The sequence below is a fragment of the Macrotis lagotis genome, chromosome 8, assembly GCF_037893015.1.
Source record: "Macrotis lagotis isolate mMagLag1 chromosome 8, bilby.v1.9.chrom.fasta, whole genome shotgun sequence".
Taxonomy (NCBI): domain Eukaryota; kingdom Metazoa; phylum Chordata; class Mammalia; order Peramelemorphia; family Peramelidae; genus Macrotis; species Macrotis lagotis.
The window spans coordinates 9,818,039-9,831,340 of NC_133665.1; the positions used below are offsets into that span (position 1 = coordinate 9,818,039).

A 13,302-nucleotide genomic window follows, 5' to 3' on the forward strand; every position below is an offset into this window, starting at 1 on the left:
ACTACTTACTGACTAGGTCATTTAAACTCTCTGGGTCTTTACTCAAGTATAAACTGAGGCAGAATCAGATCCCTGAGATCCTTTCAGCACTAACTTCATTTCTCTGTACCTTCCCACTTTCCAAAGGAAAGACAACTTCCTTCCTTTGCTACAGTCATTTTTCAACCAACCAGACCAAACGTAGGAGGTGTTTTCCACAATCGTCAAACAAGAGCCAACTGCCAGTGTAACAGTTGGATCACAGTGAGCCAGCTGATGGGATTCCTGACACTTTTCTGATATAAGCCATTCCTAGATTATTTTGGCCCCTAGCCTGATGTTGTGGCTTTCACATGAGTCTTAATCATCACTGTATTTCCTACAATACCTAACTAAATGCTTTACACAAAGGTACTCTGCAAGTATAGGATGAATGAATAATAATAGCTAACATTAAGAAGATTTTTTTTGGAGTTTTGTCTAAGGACATTTAAAAAATGAAGACAAAATGACAAGTAATAACAAAAACAAAAATACAAACTTGTTCCTAGCCTCAAAGAGGTGATGAATGTCAAACGGAGATGAAGCATGATACAGAGGAAAGAATGCTATCTTTGGAGTCAGAGCCTGGGTTCACATCCTTCTCTGATGCTTTTTTAGTATTTTTTTTCTTTTTTGATAGTAAATGTTTTTCATTACTTTCATTTTCTAATATGTCCTTCCATCTCCTCTACAGTGACAGATTTAAAAAGAAGACAAAAAAGGTAATTCAGTAAAACCAACTCACACATTGACCAATATAGGTAATGTTCTATACCCACTGTCTTCTAGCTTTGCAAAGCAGAGGAGGTACATTTTTTCAACTTTTATCTAGAATCAAACTTGACCATTATAATTACATAGCATTTAGGTTATTTTGTTATTATTATTGTTCTTTCCATGTGCATTGTTGTAGTCAATATTTTCCTGGCTCTGCTTCTCTGTGCATCATATAAATCTTCCATGTTTCTCTGAATTTACATTTCTTACCATATTCATGTAGCCCAATTTGTTGACCCATTCCTTAATTAATAGGCATCAACTTTCTAGTTCTATTTCTTTGCTACCAACAAAAATAAACAAACAAAATTTTAAAGAATATTTGGAGCAGCCCTGTTTGTGGTAGCAAAGAATTGGAAATCCAGTAAATGTCCTTCAATTGGGGAATGGCTCAGCAAACTGTGGTATATGTATGTCATGGAACACTATTGTTCTATTAGAAACCAGGAGGGATGGGAATTCAGGGAAGCCTAGAGGGATTTGCATGAACTGATGCTGAGTGAGATGAGCAGAACCAGAAAACACTGTACACCCTAACAGCAACATGGGAGTGATGTTCAAGCTTGAAGGACTTGTTCATTCCATCAGTGCAACAATTGGGAACAATTTTGGGCTGTCTGCAAAGGAGAGTACCATCTGTATCCAGATAAGGAGCTGTGGAGTTTGAACAAAGTACAAGGACTATTCCCTTTAATTTAGAAAAAAAAACCAGATAGCTTATTGTCTGATTTTGTTACCTCTTAGACTTCTCTTTAAGGATATGATTTCTCTTTCACCACACCCAATTTGGATCAAGGTACAACATGGAAACAAAGTAAAGACTGACAGAGTGCTATCTGGGGGGGGGGGGGGAGAAGCAAGATTGGGGGAAAATGTAAAACTAAAATAATATCTTTAATAAAATATAAATTTAAATTAATAAAAAAGAATATTTGGAGTCAGGAGAACCTGAGTTCAAAAGTTCAAAACCAGCCTCAGTCAATTAACACTTACTAGCTGTGTGACCCTGGATAAATCACTTAACCCCAATTGCTTTGCCAAAAAAAAAAAAAGTGTGTGTGTGTGTGTGTGTGTGTGTGTGTGTGTGTGTGTGTGTGTGTGTGTATGTCTTTGATGTCTGTAAGACCCCAGAAGGAGAGTCTCTGAATCAAAGTATGACATTTTAGCCAGTTTTTTAATATGATTTAAATTGTTTTTCAGAATGAAATGGGATTTACAGAGTTACAATCTATAGTATCACCAACAATGAATTGATATGCCTATCTTTCTGGAACCCTTTCAACATTGGTCATTTCTTTCATTTATATATTTACTATTTTACTGGTATAAGGTGAAACCTAAATTGTTTGTTTACATTTCTTTTTAGTTATGTGGAGCAATCTTTAATTTGCTTGTTAATTGTTTACAATTCTTCTTTTGAGAACTGGAGTCTTATCCATAAGTCACAACCAATGAGAAATAGCTCTTGATTTTTACATATTTAAATTACTTTCCTATATATCTTGGGTATCAAACATTTAAAGAAATGTGACACAAATGTTCTTCCCCAGTAACTTCCTTTCTTTTCCTAGTTGCATTGATCTTATTCAGGCAGAAGCTTTCCAATTTCATGTTCTTGAAAGGATCTGCTTTCTCTTTTTTAAAAATCCTCTCTAATTCTCCACCTATACATAGCTATGAAAGATACCTTTTCTCATTCTCTTTTATTTTTTTTTACTTTTATGGTGTGACTTTTTCCATCCTGATGATTATCTTAAACAAATAAAGGCCAGCAACACAGTACACTTAGAAGAACCCTGATTCTAAATGCCTATGCATTCTTGGCTTAAGTCAGATAATTTCATCAGTTCTTCAGTTTTCTCATCTTTAAATGAAGAGGTTGAAAATGATAGTCTCTTAAGGTCCTGCCACATCTAAATCTTTGATCATTAGATATATATGCAATAGTATATAAGGAAGAACATCAAAAAATAAAATGTTAAATAAAGAAGTAACAAACATAGCATTTTCCCCAAACTCCAGAAGTACTGAGAGCTAATTTTACCAAATGCTTTACTGAGATCAGCAATTCATTGATGGGTTATTTGCATATTTATTCCAGAGGTAGAACCCCCCCCCAAAGGTGCAGTGACTTAGCCGAGATCCTTTATAGATGTGATAAACACACTGGCGCATCACCCAATCCCTCCTGGAATAGTTTTACAATCCCAGGATCTAGATTGAAAGTCTTACTGAGAACTTAAAACCTCTCAGAGAAGAGGGAACAGTTCCATCTTTTGATTGATAGTGTGGTCATTGATGATCAACTGGGTGACTTTGAAATAAATCCCTAATAGATACTTGTCGATTGATAATTGATGAGATAATTCAAGTACTGTGTTAGGAACTGGTGACACAAAGACAGAAATGAAAGCATCCATGCACTACACATATACAAGAACATGTGAAATAAAAAAAAGAAAGTTGGAGAAAGTAAAGTTCCAGCACCTAGAAGGAAGCAAAATATCTTCTTGTAGAAGGTAGCATTTGAGTTGAGCTTTGAAGAAAACAAGACAATAAAAACAAAACAATAAAAAGGATGGAGTGCATTACAATGCAAAAGAAGCAGGAAGGGAAATATATGTGAGGAAGAGCAAGAAGGCCAGTTTGTGTGGACCATGAAGTAATGAAACAGAAATAATGTATATTAAGCCTGGAAAAGCAAATTAGAGCTAGACTGCAAAGGACTCTAAGCTCCAAATAGAGGAATTTTTTACTTGCCCCTTTAGAAAATAAGGAATCACTGAAGTTTTGAGTAAGATAAGAAGGTCACATGCAAAATGAAGTGAGTAGAACCAGAACATTATATACAATAGCAAGAATACTGTAATACAGGCAGCCAGATAATGCAGTGGATAGAGTCCTGGACTTGTAGTCAAGAGGACAGGAGTTTGAATTTGGCCTCAGACACTTGACATTGCATGACCTTGATTAAGTCACTTAACCCTGATTGTCTCACATCCAGGACTGATTCATATCTGGCCATTGGATTCAGATGACTCTGAATGACAGTCCCCCTCCAATCTAATCCATGTGCTTGTCAGGTATCACCTCTCTGATGTCATAGTCTTCTTCAAGAATGAAGGACAAACTTCATCATCAATATTATAATAATGATCCACTGTGAAAGACTTAAATTCTCTGATCAAGACTCTGATCCAAGAGAATTCCAAAAGACCCATGATGAAAAATGCCATACATCTTTAAAGAAAGAACTGATGAACTCTTGAGCACAGATGGAAGTCTCCTTTTTTTACTTTTGTTTTATTTGTTTTATAACATGGCTAATAGGAAAATATATTTTGCATGATTTCACATGTGTAATCAATAAAGCATTGCTTTCCTTCTCGTGGGGTGGGGGAAGGACCAGAGTAAGGAAGATAAATCAGAATTTGAATTCTTAAAAATGAATAATAAATTTTAATGTAATTGGAAAATATTTATTGAAATAAATGAAATACATTTTTAAAAGATCATAAGTTCATGGAGAGAGAGTTGGGAGGATTTTCAGAACCCATTAAGTTGAACCCCTTCATTTTACTGATAAAGACACTGATTTATCCAAGGTCACACAAGGTAGTAAGTTTCAGAAGCATGATATGAACCCAAATGCTCTTACTTATTTATTTATTTATTGCTCTTACTTATAAAGATAGAGACATGATCAGAGCACTTTAAGAAAATCATATTAGCAGCTTTATGAAGGGATGAAGTGGATAGTGGAGGAAAAAAAGAGTAGAAGGGAAAGGGAATAGGCACACATATAAAGCCTACTGTACTCTATAAAAAAAACTGTGTTAAGTTCTTTTACAACTGTTTCTCACTTGATTCTCACAACAACTCAATTAAGCAGGAGAGGGGAGAGAATGAGCCAGGGAAACCAAGTAGGAGGCTATTATAGTATTCCAGGTAAAAAGGGCTGAGAACTTGAACTACAGATATCAATGTGAGAAGGGGAAAAGGGGGAAGATGGCAGGGATGCATACATAGAACTAATATGACTACAATGGACTGGGTTGGTGGAGGATAGATAGGAAGAGTGAGGAGATAAGACTGACTTCAAGATTGAAAGTCAGGGTGAAAGAAAGCATTGGTGGTACCTTTAATAGAAACAGACAAATTTAAAAGAGGGTTGGATTTAGAGGAGAAAGATAGCAAATTCAGTTTTGGACATGTTGATTTTGAAGTGTCTTATGAGACACCAATGAGAAGTTGATGATAGGGCAATTTTAAACTCTGGAGAGCCATGACTAGGATCTGGGAGTCATTAAGATAGAAATGATAATTAAATCTTTTAGTTCCTAAGGTAAGCAAAAGAAAGGAAAGAAGACAAGGCAAAACCAGGGGTGGCTAGGTGGTGCAGTGGATAGAGCACTGGCCCTGGAGTCAGGAAGACCTGAGTTCAAATGCAGCCTCAGACACTTAATAATTACCTAGCTGTGTGACCTTGAGCAAGTCACTTAACCCCATTACCTTGCAAAAAAAAGGCAAGGCAAAACCTTAAGCTACACTTAGGATGAAGATAAAACAAAGGAGCATGAGAAGTAACTAGCAGTTATGAGAAGAACCAAGATAGGGTAGAATCATGAAAAACTAAAGAGTAGAACTAGATCCACAATGTCAGATGTTGTAGGGTTAAGAAAAGATGAAGGCTATTACATTTGTCAATTAGGAGATAGAAGGAGGGGGCAGAAAGAGAGAATTAATAGTCTGCTTATAGAGTTGAAAATTAAAGGACAGGAAGGGAGGGAACAAGTATTAAGTGTCTTTTGAGGGTTTTTTTTGGTGGGGCAAGGGGTTTAAATGGCTTGTCCAAGGTCACACAGCTAAGTAAGTATTAAGTATCTGAGGTCAGATTTGAACTCAGGTCCTCCTGACTCCAAGACCAGTGCTCCATCTCCTATGCCACCCAGCTGCCCCCTGTTTTATTATTTTTGACATATTTCTCATTCAAGATTCTAATGTTACCTCAAATTGTTTTGAGTTAGAGGGATGGACATGGCGAGGAGGAAAAACATAAAGAGATTATGTCAACTGGCAAGTTTTTTTCTCTTTAAGAAAAAAATGCTTGGATTTAGAATAATGTAAAATAATTTTTTTAAAAAAACTGTCTCTGGTGTACTTGTGCCAAAAGCACTAAGTATAGAATTATTTTTTTTCTTTAACAGGGATATGACATTTAAGCATATAAATACAAGTTCAGTTGGTGCTGCAGTCAATGTCAGTGATAAACAGTGAGGCATTTCTAGAACCAAAATGTATTGATGTGTGACTGTTCACCTTCTTACAAGTAAATAAATGCTATGAGTGTTAGAGAAAGATTCAACTTAATTAAAAGTAAAACCATGGTAAAGGAAATATTTTATAGGAACCATTTTGACTTTTTTCACAGTTAGAAATTAATAGATTTGTAGTGACATGGTTAATCAGAAAATGCCACCCCCCAAAAAAAATTTTACCTAATGCTAATAATAAACTCATATTTAAACTTTTTCTGAGATGTTTTATTTTCAGGCCATAAAAGTCAACAGAATTAGCTCTTAGTTAACTAATATACATCTGGTTATACATACCCATAATTTTCAGAAGAAACTTTATAATTGATACTCAAGTGACCTGAGGTCAAATCCTGGGTTGGTGGGTGGGAACATGAATGGTGGCATAATGAATATGGCATAATGAGAGCAGAACTAGATCTTAGTTCATATCCAACCTCAGACATTCACTACCAGTGTAACCCTAGGCTAGTCACTTAATTTTTGTCTGTCTCAGTTTCCTAATCCATAAAAATGAAAATATCACCTGCATCCCAGGATTTTTGTGAGGGTTCAGTGAGATAATATTTGTAAATAGCTTTACAAACTATAAAGCACAGTATTACTGCTGACTATAGCTACATCTGACTGTAGTAACACCTTTGAATCATTATTTGAACTTGGACAAGTTATTTCATCTCCTTGAACTTTCATCTATTAGATCTAGATAGTAATCTGATAGAAAGAAAGCTTTATTTCAAAGGACCTGGGCTTAAATGCCAGATTCACCACTGTGACCATGTAACCTTGGGCAGGTCACAGCCTCTTTAGACCTTTCACTTTATATATAAACTGAGAAAGTGGATTAAAGCCATTCATTTTCACTTCCAGCTCCAAATCTGATTCCTAAAACCTCTACGAGAGTGAACATTTCATTATTCTTTTAATGAAAAAAGAGAGAAATCTGATGTCATTTCCATTTACTATGCCCCTTCTCTACAATAATTAAATGGATAGATTCTTAGATACAAGCATTAAGAATAACAGTATGGATTAGTGGATAGAAGACTGACCTTGATATCAGAAAGCCTTAAGTTATATCTTGCTGTTGACACATTCTAGCTCTGTGACCATGTGTATGTAAATCACTTTACTTTCTAGTACTTCTTTAAAACTATAAGTTGAGGGGAAGCTAGATGGTACAGTGGATAGAACACTGGTCCTGGAGGCGGGAGAACCTGAGTTGAAATCCTGCCTCAGACACTAAATAATTACCTAGCTGTGTGATCTTGGGCAAGTCACTTAAACCCATTGCCTTGTCAAAAAAAAAAAAAAGAATAAAACTATAAGTTGCAGCCAGCAGCATAAACTCCTAGATTTATAAATGGTAGGAACTTTGTAGAACATTTTGTCCAACCCTTTTGTTTTACAGATGAGGAAAATAAGACCCGTAGGGATAGAGTGACTTGCCCTTGATCATCCTGATAGTAAACATCAGAGGTAAGATTTTGAGCCCAGATCCCTTATATAGGATCCAAAATCATAGGTCTAGAGTTATAAGGGTCCTAAAAGTCCATCTTCTCTAATGCACAAAATCCTTTTGTAAATGAAAATACTGAAACCCAAGGAGGTTAACTTGCTCGAGGTCAAACAGTAAGCACAAGGGGCAAAATTTGAATTAATGTTCTCTGTCTCAAGAGCCAATGCTCTTTCTAAGGTACCTCCTAGGGGTAATGGAATTTCTCTTCACATAAAATCATAGATCAAAAAAAGAAAAGAGATTAAATATCTCAGTTTTATTTTCTCAAAGCAAGACTTGCATATTTTATTTCCATTTCAGGAGTGTGTGGGAACCATTTGTAGGACTGTTTTGTATTATACTATCCTCTGCTCTAGGATTTTTATTTCTTTAGCCTTTGTTTGAAGTTTTGGAGGCTGTGACAGGTGGGGAATGGTATTAGCCATTGTACAAAAAAAATGCTTTTAACATTTGCAGTATGATTGTTCTGTCTCACAAAAGCTTTCATTTTTATATTGTTTCAGTTCATAAGACACTTTCTTCATAAATACTGAGAAAGTGAGGTCCCTTCCAGCTTTAGCTCTAAGAGCAATTAAGTCCATTTGACAGATGAAAAAAACTGAGGCTATAAAGGAAGTGATTGTATTAGATTTTCTATTTGAATTACCCCCAAAGGGAAGCAGTTTCAAGTCTGTTTATTGACCTGCACATACAGAGAAAGAAAAATTAATACCAAGATTGGAAAGGGACCAATTCTTCTGCCTTCAGGCAGAACCATCTCTAAATCATTCCAGTGAGAATGGGAAATGTCACTTTGGTCATGGGCAAGTCACCAAACGCAAAGCCTCAGTGTCTTTTTATAAAGAGGGTATTATAATATTCTTACAACATAACTCACAGAGTTGTAGTGACCTCAAAGGAGCTTTATAAAGCCAAAAATTCATGCCCACATATGTAAGACAGTTTTATGAAATAATGAAAAACTTCACTGTGATGAAAATATTCTCTACCAAACCCTAACTGCCTTTTTTAGCTTATATTTACTTAGCTCCCTTCTAGAAAAATTCAGATTCAACAGAGTAGAAGCTTAGTTCTGCACCACAGGAATCCTTGATTCATTCTGGCATCCCTGTTCATCTTTCAGCTTGACTAGTGAATTCTGGGAATCTGTTTTTTGACAGGTTCCATGAAGAGCATACAACTCAAACCCAGGGAAAGATCTTAGACATTATGTTTTTTTCTCAAGCTAAGAAAACCAAAGTCCAAAAGTCAGGAGGCAGGATCTGAACCCATGTGTTTGGACTCTAGATCCAGGATTTTTTTCACTAAACCATGATGACCTCTCAGGAATAAATTATTTGATAAGTTGCCAGCCTAGAAGGGTTTCTCATTATTCCCCTAGTGTTTCCCTCATGCAGTGTTCAATGAGCCAAATCATGACTCAGAAAAGCAGTCTTATGAAAGATGATACTTCAGATAACTTTTGTCTAGGCTATGCGCCAAAGATTTGTTTTGTAGCAAAAAGTACCATAATATTCTGAATGTAGGCCACACACTTTCCCATACCTGTTTTTTTTAATAAACTGAATAGAAACTTATGTTTAAGACTTATACTTCCCCATTTTATAAAATAAGATCATAGATTTAGAACTGAAAGAAACCTTAGAGTCTATTTAGAACAAACTCATTTTACAAATGAGGAAACTGATATTCCAGGGAAATTAAGTAATTTGCCCAAGGTCATATAAGTTGTATTAACAGAACTGGGATCTGAATCTGACAAATCTAAACTCTTTCCACATTTTCATGATCCCACTAGTATGACCATTCCTTTTATCAGAATAGCTCACAGCCCAGCTACTTCTTATCACATGTGGTTCTTGTCCATGTTCTTGCATAGGTCCTTCACAGACTCTACCTAAAATTCTGAGTACCATTTTGTGAATACCAATATATCATCAGAACTATCCATCTGTTATCCCTGGCTTGTGTTATACATGCAACTGACCCAAATTTTTTCCCAGGTATGCATTTCTTCAGTGGTATCTCATAGATCACCATGGGAAACAATCTACTTACATCCATCACATATTTCTACAGTTACCCATTCAGTTGCAATTTTGAGTCTTTGGAGATTGTATTATGCCATGTTTTACTACCATATAGCATGATTGAAGATAGGTTTTTTTAAATAAGATTTTATTGGTATCTTTTTGTTTTTAAGTAACCTAAATTCCCCTTCTTCCTCCCCCCCCATAATTATCCCTTGTAATAGAGACAATTTTTATGAAATGAAAATAAAGGAAGAGAAAAACAACTTATCAATATTTTTTAAATGATGACAATACATGTGATGTATTAGACACACCTATGCACATACAGAAGATATTACCCTTTGTCTCCCTACATATGCAAAGAAGTAGGAGAAGATGTCTTTTATATTATCTCTTCTAGGCCAATATTCTTCTTTTAAATTCATTTTTTAATTATTTTTATGGTTTAGTGAACTTTCCATTTATATGTTTATAGTTACTGTATATATGATTTTCTATGCTTACTTCACTTTCCATCAATCATGCTGGAGTGTTTCTTACATAGTTCCTGTTTCTGTTTTTTTACATAGTTTCTGTTTCTTACAATATATTTTATTCAATTACATTCATATACCACAGATTACTCAATCAGAAAACTCTCCTTTGTTTATAATCCATAGTTCCTCAAAAAAATGCTACTATAATTATTTGTATGTGGAGCCTTATTTTTTTATCTGGGACTTCCTTGGGGTACACACATGTAGCAGAATCTTCAGGTCAAAGAATATGGATATTTTAGGCACCTTTATTTGCATAATTTCCAAAGTGTTTTCTAGGATGGTTGTACAGCTCCACCAGTGGCACTTGTCTCTCCATAAGCTCCAACAATCACAATTCAAGGGAAATATTTTTGTTTAAAGTACAGGGTTTTATGTTGAGAAGTAGCTTGGAATGGTTACATATACTGCACAATTTCACAAATGGAATCTAATCTTTTCTCTTTCTCCCTCTAACTGCGAGGTCCATGGACCATCTACACTCCATTTGGGTCAGCCAGAACACACAATTGTTAGAGCATTGGTTTAGATTCAGGAAGATGAGTTCAAATTTGAACTTGGGAAGTCACTTAACCTTTGCCTGCTTCAGTTTTCTCAACTGTAAAATGGCAATATTAAATAGTACTTACCTTATAGGATTACTATGAGTATCAAATGACATACTATTTGTAAAATGTTTAACAAAGTGTTTGGGATGCAGTAGGTACTTAACAAATGCTCATTCCCTGCCCTCCCCTTTTGAAGATTTACATACTGAGAGGCTGTTTTTTAACTGCCTCTCAAATTCTAAATATTTGGTCTTTTTCATCCAGTTAGTTTTTTTTTTCTCTCTATGGAATTACTAAACTAAGATTTTTCAATTAACCATAGAGTTCATTGTTGAGCTCTTTCTGGTTCAGAAGCATGATGTAATCAGCACGGTATCATCTGCAAATAATATTTGGATGACTTCACCATCTATAGGGAAACCCTCTTCCAGTGTAGAATGTCCTTCATAAAATACATCTCTCTGTTTCATGAGTTATTTTACTATAATAATCAGAGAATGTAGCAATATAGCTATATGACTCAGTAAATAGTCTGAAATGAGAAAGACCTGAGTTCAATTCCAGTTCAAATGCTTATTAACTGTGTGACTCTGAGCAAGTCACTTAACCTCAGTCTAAGTTTCTTCATCTATAAAATGACAATAACACCTACCTCTCAAAATTGCTGCAAGGATCAAATGAGATAATATTGGTTAACTACTTTGTAAACCTTAAAGTGTTAAATAAGTGTTTGCTATTAAAATAATATCTTTACTGATGTTAATGTTCTAGACTGGAAATTAAGAGAAGCCAGGTTTAGAATCTCACCTCCTACCTTAACTAGCTGTTTTAGCATAGATAAGCAACTCAACCTCTATGGAAACCTTTTCTTTATCTTCCTTAAGATGGGGAATAATAACAATTCTACTTCACAGGATTATATGAGGATCAAGTAAGGTAAAGTGGGTAAAGTATTTCAAAAACCTTAACATAGTATAGTAATGCCAACTATCATTATTACTACATGTAGTAGCAATTTAGTAACTCTGTAGTTGTATTTTCCAAGGAATATTATATGACAGAGGAGAAGCTAGGTGGTACAGTGGATAGAGCAATAGTCCTAGAATCAGGAGGGTTCAAATCCAGCCTCAGATTCTTGCTACTTCTTGCTAGATGTGTGATATTGGACATATCGCTTAACCCTGATTGCCTCACGTCCAGGACCAATTTCAATTACCCTGATTCATACCTGGCCACTGTCCAGAGATAGCTCTGGAGAAGAAAGTGAGACTGGTTACTTAGTACACCCCCTCCATATTCAATCCAATTCACTTGCTTGTCATGACATCACCTCCCTGATGTCATGGTCTTCAAGAGCAAAGGACAAACATCATCATCATCATCATATATGTGTATGAGAGTGAGAACTAGTACAAGGCAGAATCAAACATATTATCTTGGGTTTATTTAGCATGGAGCTCTAGTTTCCAGAGCTAGCAAATGCTGACTAAGAAATGAACAACTTAGTCCCCCTCTCTGAGTTTTAATTTCCCCAACTGTAAAATGAGGTGCTAGATTAGGTGACCCATGGGATCAATGTAGAGCTGGAAAAGATATCAAAGATCATTTTGTTCAAACCCTTCATTTTACACATGGAAGCCAAGGAAGATGAAGTACCTTGCTCACCAGGATCACAAATTCATGAGAATCAGAGGCAGTATTTGAACCCAGACTCTCTAACTCCAGAATCAAAGATCCTATGAGGTCTTCAATGCAGGTTTCTTATTTTAAAGCACTTTGGTGTAGATCATGACATCTCTTCTTCAACCACAGTGTTCAACAAGGCTGACCATCATGGACTGAGCAGGCTAGTCACTCACTATGATGTCCTAGTGAACTTTTCCCTAAACCATGTGGTCAGTGAGATTTTAGGAGTGGGAAAAGAGAAAATTACATTGGGTGAAGATGAATGACCTGAGTGCTCCCATTCATTTGTTTGAGGACCTAACTCCTCTTTACCCCACCTTTTCCTTTTCACCTAAATCCTTCTAATCAAGTACAGAAAGAATACTTCAAGACTTTTCTCTGTGATAAAGGAAGGAACAAGGAGTCTCCAGATTTTCATGATCTAATAATTATTATGGGGTGAAGTTTTTTAGATCACTTTTTAAAATTTCCCACAAAATAGTGGTTGAACTTTGTCCTGCCTATAAATAGCACAGTATGATACAAAGAACAATGGAAAAAATAATTTACCCAATGAATAGAAAAACAATTAAAGACTTAAGAACTCTTGATTAATGTAGGAAACAATTGTGACTTGAAAAGGGTCATAGGATCATCAATTCTTAAACTGGAAGGGATTGTAGAGGCCATCAAGTTAAACCCTTCCCCCCATTTTAAAGTTCAGAAAATTGAGTCATAGTTTTAAAAAAATTTCCAAGGTCAAACATCTAGTAAGATTTGAAGCCTTGTGGTTCATCTTTAAACCTCTTGACATTTATTGACTGGCTAAGTGCCTTGATCTCTTAGTGGACTCTTTAGGACATTAATCTGCAGAGTAGGGAAGAGGTA

General features: G+C 35.5%; 1 protein-coding gene across 3 annotated transcripts in view; it reads left to right on the forward strand.

Moving 5' to 3' along the window:
• Nucleotides 1–13,302, forward strand: part of ABAT (4-aminobutyrate aminotransferase) — a 132,847-nt gene that overhangs the window by 53,764 nt on the left and 65,781 nt on the right. The gene's annotated exons all lie outside the window — the stretch shown is intronic.